Source organism: Octodon degus, unplaced genomic scaffold (assembly GCF_000260255.1).
Source record: "Octodon degus isolate 3935 unplaced genomic scaffold, OctDeg1.0 scaffold00078, whole genome shotgun sequence".
NCBI lineage: Eukaryota > Metazoa > Chordata > Mammalia > Rodentia > Octodontidae > Octodon > Octodon degus.
The window spans coordinates 2,546,279-2,563,473 of NW_004524654.1; the positions used below are offsets into that span (position 1 = coordinate 2,546,279).

At 37.3% G+C, this 17,195-nt stretch overlaps 1 protein-coding gene across 2 annotated transcripts in view; it reads right to left on the reverse strand.

Moving 5' to 3' along the window:
- Meis1 (Meis homeobox 1) overlaps positions 1-17,195 on the reverse strand; it is a 135,908-nt gene that overhangs the window by 5,965 nt on the left and 112,748 nt on the right. The window lies entirely within an intron of this gene.

The following is a 17,195-nucleotide window of genomic DNA, read 5'->3' on the forward strand; positions in this document are numbered from 1 at the left end:
GTCCATTTGTACTGCATAATAAGAATTACACAGCAGAGATAAAAATGAGGAGGACATATTAGATTTGGAAATAGTAAATTGCTTTTAGTTCCTGTCTCAGACTTCTGACCTCAGATTTGAACAGATCAAATAAAGGAAGGTCATAAAAAAAAACACAATGAAAAGTTTAATAATGTACTATCAATAATTAGAGGATCCATATTCCAGAATTAATTCTAGTTTATATGCCTCCCCACTTCTGGAAGTAAAATAGTTCCTAAAAATCAGACCATTAAATAGACAGACATTTTTTTTAAACTAAAAATGTATAACTTTATAACATTTTAAGATTTCAGCATCTTGTATCTTATGCTCTTTCATTACCTGAAAAGTTGTTATAATAGATAGATAATGAAAATGGAATCTAAAAGGTACACTATTAGTGCTATTATTGGCAATATATGTATCAGTTATTGTATATGAGGCCCTTGAACTGCTAATAAAAATATTTAAAACACAGACCTTCAACAAATTGTGTTGCAAATCAGGTTATCATTATCTTGTATAAACCATGAAAATTTAAATCATGTGAGCAGAAGGTTAGATTAATTCTCCATTCTCATTATAAGCACAGGTGTAGCACAAACACCATGTGAAATAACCAATTAAAATGAAAAAAAATCTGCTTTTTCATTAGCTGCCTTCACTGCGTGACCAATTATGAAATTACTTAATATTAATATTCTGCCTATACCAAAAGTAATTTTCATAGAAGCTACATAGGTAGGAGAGAGAGAGAAAAAACACAGCTTTTTATCTGGGGTACTGCTCACAACCTGCTCTTACAAGAAAGGAAATCAGTCCCTCAACTGCCTATTTTAAGTCCCTTTTAAAACACAAAATTTTATCTATATGCTTTATAGTATTTACTCAAAAATAGGAAAGAGCCATTTTCAACAGATCTGAGGAAGGCTCTGTGAATTTTTTTTTTAATTTTAGGGAAGGGTCTACAGGGTATTCAGGGTCTCACCACTAGATCAGACTCGTAGTGATCCGCCTGTTTTACAGCCTCCCAAGAGCTGAGATTACAGGCATGCGCCACCACGCCCAGTCTCAAGGCTCAGTGAAATTAAGTGATGTTTTTGAGGTCACAAGTCACCAAAGAAATGTTAATTTGCAAAACAATACATATCTGGCAAATACCTGTGAGCACCACCCTCAGACCCTGCCAGAACATCGGTGGTGCTGCGCCAACCATCTCCGACATTCCAGGGTCCAGAAATATCTCCAAATTAGCTGGTTTGGACTCAGTTTCCACTGGTAGCACCCCTAATACTGAGTCAAAGGACACCCGTGGATATGAGCACCTCAGAGATTAAGAACTTTTAAGGCCGTACTGCTTGTGTATATGGACAGAAGTAAAGCTATTCAGACAAGATTCAGCGATTCAGTGTACCAACACCCCCAAGCTTGCCTCCTTCACACTTACACTTCCAGACTCCTATTCATTATAACAAATTTAGGTCAGAGTCTATGGTTATTCAACCCATGGAACCACAAGTTGGCTTTAGAGAGGGCTTTAACCATCACCTCTGACAGTATTGACAGGAGTCTCCTCTAGGACATCCCCACATCAATACAAAGCCTCTGCAGGACTGTTTGATTATAGCTCCAATCATGACCTGAGCATTCACTCCATCCCTGGACAAGGCAAGCTGTCTGACTAGATTTCAAATCCTTTTGTATTACAGCTCCTTGGGATAATTTAAGTAACTCTAACTTCACTTTCTTAGGATAATTTTTCAAATATTGAAACATAGCTAGCTGTCACGCACTGTAGGCATCTCTCTTCTTCTCCCTAGGTGAAGCATTTCTGGTGCTTGAAGAGTTCTTTCTAGAACATGAGTCCCTTTCTTATTTTGAGTCCACTCAGACCCCCATTCTGCTCAGTTTGCTGACCGTATATGTGTTCCTCTGAAGGCCTGCCACACACAACACTAATTAGATTTATCCATGTCTACTGTAGTTTCCACGTAGAGAGAACAAATATATTTTTTTAATTTTTAAAATTTATTTGTTCTAAAAATTAAAAAAAAAAGGGGGGGGGCTGGCGAGATGGCTCAGTGGTCTAAAGCAACTACTTGGAACAAGCTTGGCAAAGCACAGGGACCGCAGTTCGATCCCCCAGCACCACATGCCAGCCAGCCCCGCCCCCTGGTGGGCTGAGCTGGCCACACACACACACACACACACACACACACAAATAAATAAATAAAATTAAAATTTAAAAAAAAATTTATTTGTTCTAGACAAGATATCATGTCTGCATCTTGTACTATGAATAACTACTACAAAGACAACAATATGCAATGTATTAATTACTGTAACTGTCCTATTAACCTGTTTTGAAACTGTCTCGTTACTTCTTTCTCAATAAAATTAATATATATATATAAAATAAATAAATAAAATAAAATTTATTTGTTCATTTGGTACAGGGTCTCTCTATGCAGCTCAGACTTGTAGCGATCCTTCTGTCTCAGCCTCCCCAGAGCTGGGATCACAGGTGCGCACCACCATGTCCGATTTTGGTGGCTGGCTCAGCGTGCCCGGGATTCTAGGTCTGGCGCTGCATTTGGTACTGGGGATCAAACTGGGTCCTTGCACTTGCCAGTCAGGCGCGTAGACAGCTGAGCTATTGCTCCAGATTGATAAGCAAATACATCACTGCAATCTTAGCTAAAGTGCCCACAGGCATCAGGAGCAATTTGCTTCCTTCTTTCTTTTCCTTTTTTTTTTTTTTTTTTTTGTGGCAATGACTGAATTTATTGATAATAGATATAAACTACATTTAGCTATGTAGATTTTAAAGTAGGAATCCTTTCCTTAAAAAGCAAAGCAAAACAAAAACACTGAATGCTTGTGAAAACTTAATCACTTTGAACTATTTGACTCCATTCTTAGGTGTATGTGGAACTTCATAATTTTGAAATATTTAATATAAAAGTTCAATATAATATAATGTACCAGTAGTATACTGGGCACAGCAAGCTCTCAGAATATGACTGAACTGTTCTTCCCACAATTTCATGAGCAACTCATTATCTGAGGTCATGGTGGGCATTTTTATCTGAAGATGACAAGGGAAATAGGAAAACATTTCATTTTCTAAAGTATCATCATTTTTTTTTAATCTTTACATCATTTCGACATTTGATTCTTTTCTCTCATCACCCCACACCATCTAACAAGTATTCTTTCTTTGGAATTATGCTACATACAACAGAGCCATGTGTTCAGACGGCTTCAGGGGTGAATTCTGATACAAAAACATTTTCCTTCTGGGCAAAGTAATAAAATGACATTCTTGCTCCTCCCACTATAAGTCAAACAGAGGTCAGTTCCCCCATCCCTCTATCTGTTTAAATAAACTGATCCAGCTGTTTGTTTCTAAAATGCCCTTTGACCTTGTGTCTCATCTTCCCTGCCTGCATGACAGAATGCTTTACTTCTCACTGTGGCTGAACTGAAATCATCAAGAATTTCCTAAACATTGAACAAGAAAAAGACCTTAGATTTGATATGGACCTAAATGAACACATTCCCATCTTACAACAACATCATTTTCAAAAGTATCAATAAATCAGTCATCTTAAGCTCATGTGTGTTTGTTTTAATCTATCTATCTAGACAAGATATCATGTCTGCATCTTGTACTATGAATAACTACTACAAAGACAACAATATGTAATATATTAATTACTGTAACTGTCCTACTAACCTGTTTTGAAACTGTCTCATTGCTACTTCTTTCTCAATAAAATTAATGTATAAAAATAAAATAAATAAAATTTATTTGTTCATTTGGTACAGGGTCTCTATGCAGCTTAGATTTGTAGCTTTACTAGATACAATACATAGATCAATAATTCAAATAGACATTATCTACAATACCTATTGTCTTAAAGCTTAAAAATAAAGGAAATGGTGCTTTGGAAGGACATATAGAAAATAATTAAATTCAAATTTAGATGTACAGCCAGGCATCATATACAAGCACACCTATATTTCCCAGCAATCAGGAGGCTGAGGTAAGATTACTTTGAGTTTGTGAATTCAAGAACAGCTTGGAATACACAGCAAGGCTTTCTCTCCAAAACAAACAAACAAACAAGGCTCAAATTTGGATGTCCAATAATAATGTATGCTAATAGTCACAAAATAGTTTGAATAACATATTTATGAAATATAATATTAGAATTTTCCATATTGATGAGGTCTCTTTCAGAAGTTTACTGAAGATATAAGAGAACACTTACTAATTTACAATTGATATTCAGATACAACAACCTTTAAAACTCAGACATAGGACATCAGGAATACCCAGCAATGCAACATTTGGGTTAAATAGTTGCACACCTTTAATAGTTTGCAACTCAAATTTTCCATAAACAAGCTTTTAAAAACAGTAAACCTTTCAGTTACTTATGCTTCTAGATTACAAAATATTTTGCTTGCCTTTCTATGTTATATTTGGAACATCAAGGTATTTTTTAAAATCTTGATTTACCTCCCAAACACAATAATTTTTCACGAAGCTCTATTTATTTATTATGTATTTAGTACAGGGTCTACAGGGTCTCACTACACAGATTGGACTCGTAGTGATCCTCCTGTGTTCAGCCTCCCAAGGTCTGGGATTACAGGCACACGCCACCACGCCCAGTCTCATTTGTTATCTCAGTGTGCCCTGGGGTGTGGCCAGCAGTGTAGGCTGGGGAATGAACCCTGGTCCCTGTGTCTGCCTAAGCAGGTGCTTTCGTCTGCTGAGCTATGTCAGGCCCTATGAAGTAGTTTTTATCCCTTTCTATAAATGGGATAAAAGTGAATTAGGTAATGAACCTTTATAGTTTCTTTTTAATTAAATAACAGATAAGAATTTCTTCCTGTGGTCAAACTATCATCTGTCGCAAAACAAAAGTTCTAGTAAAAAAAAAACAGGAAGAGAGGTGGTTGGATTTGTAACTCTATTCAATGTCTAGAAAAATAGAGATGTACTTCTTGTTGAATTAATTATTTTTAGGATTCAAGTCTACTAAGGCCAGGTGGAGAGATTGAAAGAACAAAACCTCTCCAAATCTGAGACTTGGGATCACCTAAAAAAATTTTTATTTCTTTTCATTTTTAATGGAAACCTGAGGGCTGGGGAGATAGGTCAGAGGCTTAAGCACCTACCCGTAAGGCACAAGATCCTGAGTACAATCTCTGGCAACAAATAAGTAAGTAATTAAGTAGTAAATAAGTAAATAAATAGAAACCTGACAAGAAAAAGGAGAAGTGAATCTGAATTTTTTTTAAAAAATACAGGAAGCTTTGATCTTTTTCCTTAGCTTTCATCTTCTTAGATGTTTATTTCTATTCTATTTTGCTAATTTTTGTTCTATTCTACTAATTCTGTTTCTCTCCCTTCATATTCCGTCCCTGGATACCTAAATAGTTTTATGAGCAAGATCTGCTACCGCAGCCTTTACATTAACCTTTACCTTTAGTTTATCCCTCCCATCTTACCCTGTTCCCTTCCACCTAAACCAGATTGCTATGTTTTCTTTTCTGTAGAACCTAGAGGGGTGAGGAGAACATAGAAGGTAACTGTTATGAGCCAAAACACAAGATGCAATGTCCAAGTCCTCTAGGCAACATGTTCCTAAATCTCTGCCCTGTGTAGTTCTGCACCATACGGATAAGAGCAGAGAACAATCACTTGCTGCTTGGCCTTTCTCACCTTTCCTCAATGCTATGTTCCTGTGATAGCTACCTACACACTTCGTGATGATGAGAAGGACCTCATGCTAATGACTATGGCATGCCACAGTTGTCTCAAAAAATGACATAAAATCAAACTAGTTTTGTTTCTAAATAATGACATTGTTCATAAGCCAGGGTGACTTCTGCCAACTCAGTGTAAGTGAATAGTCAACTATCTACTATCATGGTAGTAGATAGCCTTACTTCAGATGGCGTTCATCTAAGAATGCAGAGATACCATTTTTTTTAAAAATGTTTATTTATTTATTTATTCATTTACTTGGTACAGGGCCTCACTATGCAGCTCAGACTCCTAGTGATCCTCCTGTCTCAGCCTTCCCAGTCCTGGGATTACAGGCATGCACCACAAAGCCTGGTTTTGGTGGCTGATACCGCGTCGGGCTGACAAGGCATGTGGCACTGGGGATCGAACATGGATCCTTGAGCTTGCCAGGCAGGCGCTTAGACTGCTGAGCTATCTCCCTAGCCCAGAGATATCATTTTACAATTGTCAATTACAGTATTAAGAAAGATTTCATTAACCAGAAAGATATACTTGTGAAAATACCTTCTATACTTATATTATCACAAAAAGTATTAATTATAGTCACCTTTGATTAATATTGATGTATAGTGAAGAATACTTACATATTTAAAAAATAAATACCAGAGGCACTTAAGTGTAATTTAAGGACTTGCAATTTGAAATGCATTATCTTCATTCAATTAAAAATAAACAACATACACATGTAAGACTTAAATGATACAAATCCATTTTTATGTGATTTCTAATTTTTTTTAATTTTAGAGATCAGTATTATGAAAAAATCTTTAAGTATAATATTTCACACTGGAAAGTGCTTGTTGAATTCCATAATTTTGTTTTTTCCTATTTCATGAATTTATTTGATGTAATGATTCTTTCAACTGTATCACATCCGTTTAAATAAGATTCTATCTACACTTTTTTAAGTCAACATCTTCAATAATTTTAAGGCATATTTTATAAACAAACACTAAGGTAAAGAGCTCTACAAGGGGCCGGGAAGATGGCTCAGTAGGATAAGCGCTTGACTGGCAAATGCAAGGATCTGAGTTCAATCCTCAGTTCCACCAAAAAAAAAAAAAAAAAAAAAGAGCTCTACATAGCTCCCAAGTCTCTATTCTTTTAAACCAATAACAGCAACAACCACAACTTTGAAAATCTTCCCTGTAGATTTGCATTTACTTATAGGATTTCATGATCTATAACTGGCCTTCTTCAGGGTCCAAGCCTTCTACATCCCCTTTTCTTGTTAAATAAACTTTCATAAAATATGACTCTCAAAGAGTCAACAAAGTTGACTCAATTTCAAGGCAAACCTTATGAAATCATGTTTTTTTGGCACCTTTTTCTAGTGTCTTCACATCCTCCAGGACTGCAATATCCTCAGGTATCTGAGGGTGCAGGAGTAGAGAACAGCTTGGGAGGGGAGTGGCCAGGCAGGAACATGGGAAGCCCCACTCTTCTTTCCACCCACTCTAGAAATGCAATATTGGAATTTGCTCAAGTCACAGGAAGCCCATCAATCAGCATAGTGATAATGCTTTCCATCTTTAGCAGGGACATTAGCCAAATTATTCTAAAAAGAAATTGTCTAGCGCAGTAGAGGAAGTCATCATTAGATATAATTTTTTTTCAAAGGAGCTAGTGAAGAAAATTACTATTGAGTTGGCAATGGTGATGCAAAGTAATAGCAAAATTTATGTATGATGTTGGACTTCAGACATTGAATATCTTTTATTTTTATTTTTATTTTTATTTATTTATTTATTTATTTATTTTTTGGCAGAACTGGGAATTGAACTCAGGCCCTTGCACTTGTCAGGAAGCACTTATTCCACAGAGCCATCTCCCCGACCCCGACTTCAGACATTGAAATAGCTTTAAAATAATTTATCATTGGGTATACATTACAGAAAAATTTCCTTGAAATAAATTTTATATGTATATTTTTTACATTAGAAAACATTTGGGCTGGTTTAAACCCTTATCTCACCTGAACTCAAAGCAGAGGTGGCTCCTTCAGTAGGTCTCTAATTCTTTTTTTTTTTTTTTTTGGCGGAACCGGGGATTGAATTCAAATCCTTGCGTTTGCCAGTCAAGCGCTTATCCTACAGAGCCATCTCCCCGGCCCCTCTAATTCTTCTAATGTTGGTACGCTGCCTTCTTGATCAGCATTCCCAAACTTTTTGGTGTAATGACCAGTTTCATAAAAGGCAAATTTTTCATGATAGGAAGAAGGTGAATGGTTTCTGGATATCTAAAAACAGTGCGCAACCCAGACTGCTCTCCTGGGGTACAATTCACAGGGTTTGCTCTTCTGAGGCAGAGTGGAGTCAGGTGTCAATGCCAAGAAATGGGGGCACTGTAAATACACCCTCGGCTTTGCTCATTCCCAGCCATGCCTCTCCTGATGTGCTCCCCAGTTCCTGACTACAAAAATAGATATGCTTCCTTTGGTTTACTCACTGAACCTTCTTTCATTTAAGTTCCAATTTTCCCATGTTCACAAAAAAGTCAGAAAAATAGTATCCCCTCCCAAACATCGCTTATACATTACTGAGTAAATTTATTTATTTAAAACAAATCCTAGATTGCAGCCAATCTCCACTATCAATGGGACAAAGAGGTAATTTATCTAAGTGGGGACATTTTTGAGAGTAAAGGGACACTATCAAAAATAGTGTCAGGGCCAAGCAATGGCCATGACTCATCACATGGCTGACACTGAGAAAGGTTCTACAATCTAAGGTGCAGGATCTCAGGATAAATCCTGAGGGGATTTCACTGACCTTATCAGACCCAGAAGCTACAACTCTTGTTGCATAGGTCCTGCTTTACCTTGGTCTTAACCACCCAGCAGAAAAGTATAAAAACAAAATATAGGGGCTGGGGAGATGGCTCAGTGGAATAAGCGCTTCCCTGGCAAGTGCAAAGACCTGAGTTCAATTCCTGGTTCCGCAAAAAAAAAAAAAAAAGTGTCAGGAATGTCCCAGGCAATTAGAATGTATGATCATTCTAAAAATCAAATAGATATTATTTTTCCAAAGAATTACTGGAGTTAAAAGAAAAAAAAAAGAATTACTGGAGGTAAGACCCTACTCTAGGGCTCATCAACTAACTCAGTAGATTAAAGTGCCTACAAGCAGGCGCAGGGGGTGGGGGTTCCATCTCCAGGGCCTGCCGCGCTGGCGCCGCCCCCAGGGCGTGCTGAGAGGGCAATCAGGACTGGGCGTGGTGGCACACGCCTGTAATCCCAGCTCTTGGGAGGCTGTAAATAGGCGGATCACTATGAGTCTGATCTAGTAGTGAGACCCTGAGCACCCTGTAGGCCCTTCCCTAAAAATACAGGAAAAGAAAATGTATTCTACTGCAATTATGGCCAGATCCCATCTACATAAGAGATAACAGAATTCTAGCATCATCTTGGTGTTCTGATGCGCTCTTTCTTTCTCTAGGACTTTCCTTTAGTTCTCTGAATTTTCCAAGTTGCACTGTCCGTAGGTCCCCACACTAACGTCCCAAGAGAATATCTCTGAATTTCAATTCATATCCAGCTTCACTGGATCACAATAAGTGAGCTACAGAATCTCACCGCGAAGATGACTTGAACAGAAGAAATCTGTGTCTGTGACTTGGAACTTTCAATATAACTTTGGTTTCATCTAGGAAATCTTGAGATCTAAGCTCTATGTACTACATAGTGATGTGTAGCCTATTGATTCTTAAAATACAACCACATATACTAAAAGACAAATACCTCCCAAATGAGATATATGATTTACAAAACTCAAATGAAGACAATAACATTAACAAAATGACTTCCTCTCAAAACTTACAAAATCTTTGCAAAATATTTCTGGCATCTAAATCACTGTGGAAAAACTCTGAAGAATTGGGTGTTACTGCTGGGTTAGCTATCAGTGAGACTCCCCTTTTCTGTGTGTGTTATTTGTTATCTTGATTATACACTGAGCATTAGTAGGGAGACAGAGGAAAGGTGGGGTTTGGCAATGAACTGGACGGGAGCTCAGTAGGACAACTTGCGCTGGCACAGCAGCACTGAGCTGAAGAATCATGCTGCCCAAGAGACACTGCTCATGAAAAGTGCTTTGAAAATCATAAAACCTAAGAGAGGAGTTTGTTGGGATGCTGTCATTATGGTTCTCAAAATACATGACGGCACAAACCCTGGTACAGGGTGCTCACTGCAGCACAGAGTGGAAACAACCCAAACGCTTGGCCACGGATAATAGATAAATAAAATGTGTTATATGCATATAAATGAGGATCAAAGAAAAAATGTCAGTCACTAAAGATCACACATGACATATCGCATCTTGTGAGCCCTCTAGAATACGCACATGTTCAGATAAAAAGGCGGATTAGTGCCTTCCATTTGCTGGTGGACAGGAAGAAGCAAGCACAAGGAAAAGCGAATAGCTACAGGCTCAGCATTTCTTTGTAAAGTGGCAAAAATGTTCTAAAATTGATTATAGGAATGTTTGTACACTCCTGTGAACCTACTAACAACCATGAAGTTGTGCGTTTTAAGTGGGCGAATTGTCTGGTTTGTATAAATAAAGTTGTTAAAAATAAATACATAATGATGGACAGGAAGAAGTACTGGAAGAGAAATCAGTCTTACCGCTGCCTCTAATTAGCAGCTAGCAGTATAATATCATGCACTGAGCCTCATCCGCCCCATGATGCATAAATTCCCACCCAGGATTTGTACTTCAGGATTCTGTAACACAAGGTTTCTAAAAATCTTAACCCATGCTCCCTTCTGATACCCTTCAACAAACAAACAAACAAACAAACAAAAAAGTCACATATTCCTTATTTGCAGTTTTAATAGAAATAGCACGACTAATAACACAACGTAATTCTCAGGGCTTTAGCACTACATTCATCCAGGGGCACCGTGGCATGTCTCCTCTGGCCCCCACTCCTTTCCAGTTCTCACTGGGTCCTGAGGATTGGAAACCCCACCAGCCCCTATCGTACTTTTCTGTCTGCAAATGATCCTGCCAGGTGACCAGCCACAGGGGATGAGAACTTACATCTTTTGGACACATGCAATTCTTTCCATTAGCTTTTTCGACATTCCACACCCCCTGCCCTTTTCAGTACCTGTGAACTCTAACCCAAGCTAAGGATCAAATAAAGTCAACTATAGCAGATGGTGTAGTGATACAGACCTAAATTCACAACAACCAAACATCAGCCCTCAAAACTACTATTTACATTTTATTTGGTATCCCAGAGTAAAAATATTAAAAATATAAATATGTACTGCTTAACACAGAATGCATGTAATTTTTACCCCACAGCAATATATTTGGGGAAAAAAGTGACTTTATCAATATTAAACCAGGTTTCACTAAAGGCATTGCGAACTCATTTGTGAGTTAAGTTATATTTAACTCAATCCCTACAGACCTTCAAGAGTTAACGTATTTAAGACAGGAAATATTTTCCTCTCCTTCAGTGATAGGATCTAATCTTGTGAGGCAGTAGGTTAGGTAAAAATAAAAAGAAAAGTCTCAAGGATGTCAGAAAAGATTAAGTTTTGTTTGTTTATTATTGTTCAGGTGTGAAGAGCACATAGAATTAATTACTTTCTGTATTAATGAGTCAGCCTCAACTAAAAGCTTTGTAAGAACGGAAATAAAATAGGGATGGAAATGATCGATGTTTATGAGGTTTCTGAATAGGAGAGCTCCATGTCTTCTGGAGTTATAAGCATCAGCATTGTCAGATGTGTCTACTTTTCTTTCTTTTTGAAATGTCTTCTTTCCCCCTTAAAAATTAAAAATGAAGCATCTCCACCGAACGCTGGACATTCACACTCAGTGCAGACTGGATCTGAGATGATGATGACCCTCAGAAAAGCTTCCTTTCCCCCAGCCCCTGGCTCCATTCCATTTTTGAGAAAATGCAACGAGACAACATTTGCCCCATTTTTTTTTTTTTTAATATTTCAAGCTGGCTCTTTAACCACTCAAATATGGTGCTTGTTTTTGGTAGGCACAGCCTGAAGCAAGACGCTGATGGAAGTGAGGGCAGAGAGAGGGTCTCTCTGGGCACAGCTTGGTGCTTCAGTGCTTAATGGTTAATCGCCCAGCACCAGCCTCGGCAACTGTTGACACAAAATAGGTGGAGATCAGGCCTGTGCAAGCAGAAAATACCAGAAAGGCAAACTTTATGTAAACACACTTAAGACAGATTTGACAAGAATAGACCTAAACCTGACTGGCTAGAAAACTAACATCTAAAAGGTGTAATGCCCCTCTTTGCCTAGTCTGTTTCCCCTTACAAAGTTCCACTGAGATGACAAAGAGTAACATGCAAAAACTGAAATACATTTACCGAAGACAGTCGAGACATTTGTCCCCTTGATTCACATAGTGTGAATTTCAAATGTGCTCCTACATGCAGGATTTATGTAATGCAATACAGTTCTTCTTCCACATACACCTGGAGGAGAGCCAGATGAAAGAGGGAGGATGGGGAAAAAAAGGAAAGAAACATGCACGCTGAACCACAACTCAAGAAGTTATTTATTCTGACCTACGAATCACATGCAAAGAAGCAAATGGATAGTGCTTAAACAGTCTTTTTATCTTATCTAACTGACACCTGACAACCCATTACTTATAGATTATTAATGCACCCACTAAAAAGTTTGTCATGTACCAAATTACTAAGAGCAAAAGATTGAATGCCTGAGGAAAAAACAAATTTTGCTGTACAATAACTTCAGAAATCTCCAGCCTATTATCTGTCATGCCATTCATAGATTCGTAGCACACTACTAAAAATGACTGATTTATCTTTATTATGAATTCTAAAATGACAGTGCATATGTTTTTCATGTCTTGCAATACGGTTTAATTTCATCTAGGTTTTTTTATTTTACAGTGTTTGGTTTGTCTATTTAAGATGAGGGAAAGTAACAATTTTTTAATTAAATTTCCTATTTGTCTCTTTATCAAAATGGTTTTTTGCATTCTTAGGGTGGAGCTGGAATGACAGTAGCCTCAGAATATTCCACCTTGCTTTTCCCCAATGCCCTTCTATTACACAGTCTAGAATATTAGAGCTTTAAGAGGCCTTATAATCCTGACCAAGTAGTCTTACTTGTCCACTGGAACACAGACGAAGCTATTGGCCTTGGAGACAAAATGTGACCTGAGTGACAACACTCATCTAATTCAGGAGGAACGAGGACAACTGCTGTGAGACTTTGACCCCAGTGTCTATTCCCTGCACATTCCTTCTTCTTCCTCCCTTACATGCAGGAGTCTTGCATGGTCAGGGGCTTTACAGGAGAGTTGCTCCCAAGTCACCTAAGGATGGAGCATAACCAGGTTCTATAGCCTTGCCCGTGATGCCTGCATCCCTCAATGCTCATGCCTTCCCCAAGTACAAGACAGTCGAGTCTTGCTCTTTTGCTTGGGTGACACTCAAGGAGTTCTTTCTGTTTCTCTGAACAGATACTTATGCTGAGATAATGAAAACAGCAAATCTAACTTAATTAGGAATGTAACAAGTCATGCTGACCTACAAAACATATCCAGAGTCAAGCGCCAAGCCATTGATTTAACTGCTTTCCAAGGAATCCCAGAAACTCAGAAAGACTGTGTGCACCATGGACCAGCCCATCAGTCTCCAAATCACTCAGCTCTGAATCTCCCTGGAAGCTCAGCCTTCATTGGACCTGACAAATTCGCTCAGATTGTACTAGCTCTCACTTCAGATACTGTGCTATTGCTTATCCTCCTGAAAATCTCTGACACTGGTCTTCAAATGGTCACTGGAAGAGAAATAGTGATTATACAAGCAGCATTCAGCCTCTCACATCCACCTTTCCACATTCCAGGTGTCTCACCTAGACTCAAAGACCCATGGAAGAAAAGATAGGGTTTCCCACTCAGCACAGCAAGGCTGCCTTCCCCTTCACAAGGGGTTTCCACTGTTAACAGTATTATTAGAGATGTGATTTTATAAAGTGGGGAAAAGCTCTGAGTAAACTATGGCATAAAACTTACAGCAAAGTATATTGGATAGTCTGCAGTCATTTTCACAGGAGACTGTTTGTTGGAAAAATTTTAAACCTACAGACAAAAGCAGTGTCTCCGTTGAACTCCTAAAACTCCCTGACATGACAATACCTGAAGGTTTCTAAATTCACAGCTCTTTTCCCTGCAAGCTATTTGCTCAGCTTTCCTAATAATACCCTGCCTGTCTGGCATCTCGCCAGCCCTGTCTCAGGCAATATGCAAGCTAAACATTTTTTGACTGATTTCAATATTTTCTTATGAGCAACTAGACAGTATTTTATCTAGTGAGTATTACTGATTGCTGTAATCTAAACCCTGAGTAAGTGCCTGTAAAGGTAGTATTATTAGAATTGACACTCAAGGTGAAAAGCGTAGCAATTAACTGAGGTTTAAAGAACAACAACACATTCTGAAATGTTCTAAAATGTTCCGGGGAGTTACGCTATATTTCTCCTTCTTTTTAAAATACTGCACCTGTTACTCCACTGATCAATTAAGAAGTCTACTTTACATTCATGTTACACTTAAATTCTCAAAGGAAAAAGTTTAACCACCTGCTTAATAAAATTACTTTGTGTGTGTGAAGTTGTTCCCTCCCTAGATGCTTTCTAGGCAAAGAAAATCACTCTAGAACCTGCACTTGCATTTTGTAGTAGAACAGCAAAAGAGTGACCCAGTGCTTCCTGGATCAGAACACTGGTACTTTATTTTCTTCACATCTGCTTTTTCTGCATTTGTGTCATGCTTCTGTTTAGCTTTATTGACAAAACAATCTGTGCCTAATGTTTAAACAACATCTGTAAAATGTATTATTAAATTATGTTGAAAGAAAAAGAACAATTCTATAAAACCCTGTGACCTCTATTGATTTTTAGATCACAGAAGTTGAAAGGATAATTTGCGAATGTTTTAACATTTACATCTAAACAAGTACCTATATTTATAGAATCTTTGATTACTTATAAAAGTATTTGTTCTACTATTACCATAACTCAGAAAGAAACTTGACCTTTAACCACCGAATCTGTTTATTATAATAAAAGAGATCTGATTTTTGAGAAAGAAGTTTACATTTTTACCTGCCAGTGGCATAAATCTCCAAGGATATCATATTCTATTGTATGCAATAAATAGGATGTGATGCCTGAATGCTTTGCATTTTTGAAAGCAATAAGGGTAGTAACTAGGAAAATCTGCTGTGCTCCCTAAATAGGAGAAATGTGAAGCACAAGGGATCCAAACAGTGTCCTATCAGATGTTAGGATGCTATCTAGAATTATACGTGTCCCACTGGCTGGAGACACTTTTCTTTCTACATATATTCTGTATTTCACATGTACTGTATATCTGGCATCTAACACCCCCTTCTCAGAGCATCAAGGGATAATCATTTAGTACCAGCCCTTACTGAAAAGTGATTGGATGAAAAGAAGTAAATGAATAGCCTGTAAAATTTATCCAGTGTGTGCCAGCCCTGCCCCTGAGGCATGCTGAGGTGGCAACTGAGACTGGGCATGGTGGCACGAGCCTGTAATCCCAGCACTTGGGAGGCTGTAAACAGGAAAATCACTACGAGTCCAATCTAGTAGTGAGACCATGAACACCCTATAAACTCTTCCCTAAAATACCAAAAAATAAATAAATAAATATATATATATATATACACACACACATATATTCAGTGTACCCTAAGACAGAACTCTGCTGAGGCAGGTTGTGCCTGGAGTATTCACAACTCAATCCTGAGACATACGTTTTCATCATAGGAAATTTCCAGGTCTGTAATGGTATGAAAATATATAAGAGTGCTTATTTGACCATTCTGTATTCTAATTTCCAATAAAAACTAAGGTTTTTTCTACTCAAGAAGAAAAAAGAGATAAGTATTGACCTTGTGTGTCAATTTTTCTTGAAATGTTACCTAAATATTTAAATACCTAAATGGCCATCTAACCCCCAAATTTAAGATGTTTCTAATTAAATGACAAAAATGCTGAGTATAAAATGTTTTCACTACTGATATGGTAGAAATATTTGTCACAGCCACAACAACAATGAAACAATAAAGAGGCAAAGGCCCAAATGCAATTAATTACCATTCCTAGATAAAATCATAGTTGGAAAAAAAAATCATAGTTGGGAGGAAGAATATATAAATTTATTGTGAATGTTACTTCAAATGACTAAACCTTAATCGATGTCTATCATAACATTTTAGGTTGAAACATTTAGGCAACTGGCAATGGAAATTAATTTTTGCTTGAAAAATGTATAATTACCTCATTTAAATTAGGTAACTTAAGTAAAATATTTTACCCACATTATCTGTATAATTACTTCAATTCTGAAAAAACAATTAAAGACTTCACATATTGGCATAGACATGGTGTTGTCTCTTGCAACAAATTTGAAATTCTATCTCAGGGCCTAAATGTCATAAATATTAAGGCCAAACAATTTAAAAATTCTTTCTTTCTGTTTTCATTCCGACAAGTAGGCCAAATTTGAGTTACCACAATGATTTCTTCTACTCTAAACTGTCCCTCAATTAATCAAATCTGTCCTGTTGTTTTGCATTGAAACTTTATTTTGCCTGCTTTTTTCTCAGGTTCCCTTGACTTTGGCCTTCATCAGTTAAGGCAGTTAACATACATGACTTATGCCAATTAAAAAGGTATAAAATTAGTTCAATGATGGAGTGAAACAACCATTACAAGGGATCAAAATTCTTGTCTCATTTTTCAGTCAAAGCTTAACTGAAAGCTGGAAGCAGGGCTCCTATGACAAGGGAACAACTAGACAGGCGCTTAGAGTTCTCACTGGCATGTTGTGTATTTCAATACATTATGTTGCTGCCAGTAATTATGACAGATCTACACCTAACCTGCCCTTCAGTATTTTATGAAATCTCCTCAACAGTGACTCAGAGTTCATACCAAAGTGTACATGTGTGTTAACAAGTTTTAAGAAATCAAAGACGGAAGAAAAAAATTCAGACATTATGTCTAACTAAAGTAAAGGGGAAATGCTAAAACAATGATAATTTTTAAAAACTATTTCTAGAAAGAAAGAACATAGTAGAGTTTTACTGATGGGACTTTATGATGGTCAGTAAAGGGAAAAAAATGTTTACAAGCTTCCAAAAAGGGTGTGTGTAGTTTTATTTATTACAGTAAAGTATAAAAGAAAACTACTCCATGATTTCTCTGCTTTCTTAGTCTTCAAATAGGCCACAGTTTGAGATTCTCTGATATCTTTGTTTTCAAAATGATGCCATCTGGCTGTCTCCATTTTTGTAT